The following is an 810-nucleotide window of genomic DNA, read 5'->3' as shown; positions in this document are numbered from 1 at the left end:
GGTCAGCTGAGTAAGAAAGTTACTGAACTCCCTCCTAGTACTCTTCCAAGCAATATAGAAGAGAATCCAAAAGGAGAGTGTTAAGGCCATAAACATGGCCGAATTTGGAGAAAAGGAAGAGGCAGTGAGCGCCACTGAGGAAGACCTCAATGGACGTCCACTGGCCTCCAATGAGTTCCCTAATGAGGAACCATTGGAATCTGAGGCTTACACTGAGACCATAGAGATTTCATTGGATTTACTTCTGCCATTCATGAGCTCTGATGAGTATTCTTCCTCTGAAGAGGATGAAGATGTCACTAAAGAGCAAGTTGCTAAGTACCTTGGAGCAATCATGAAGCTAAATGACAAGTTATTTGGTAATGAGACTTGGGAGGATGGACCCCCTTTGCTCACCAAAGAACTGGATGACTTGACTAGACAGAGATTACCTCAAAAGAGACAGGACCCTGGGAAGTTCTCAATACCTTGTACAGTAGGCACCATGACCTTCAAGAAGGCTCTATGTGACCTAGGGTCAAGCATAAACCTCATGCCTCTCTCTGTAATGGAAAAGCTAGGGATCTTTGAGGTACAAGCTGCAAGAATCTCACTAGAGATGGCAGACAATTAAAGAAAACAAGCTTATGGACTTGTAGAGGATGTTCTGGTAAAAGTTGAAGACCATTACATCCCTACTGATTTCATAGTCTTAGAGACTAGGAAGTACATGGATGAATCCATCATCCTTGGTAGACCCTTCCTAGCTACAGCAAAGGTTGTGATTGATGTTGACAGAGGAGAATTGATCATTCAAGTGAATGAAGAATC

This window comes from Arachis duranensis, chromosome 10 (genome assembly GCF_000817695.3).
Source record: "Arachis duranensis cultivar V14167 chromosome 10, aradu.V14167.gnm2.J7QH, whole genome shotgun sequence".
In the NCBI taxonomy this organism is placed as follows: Eukaryota; Viridiplantae; Streptophyta; class Magnoliopsida; order Fabales; family Fabaceae; genus Arachis; species Arachis duranensis.
Note: the sequence above shows the minus strand (reverse complement) of the source record.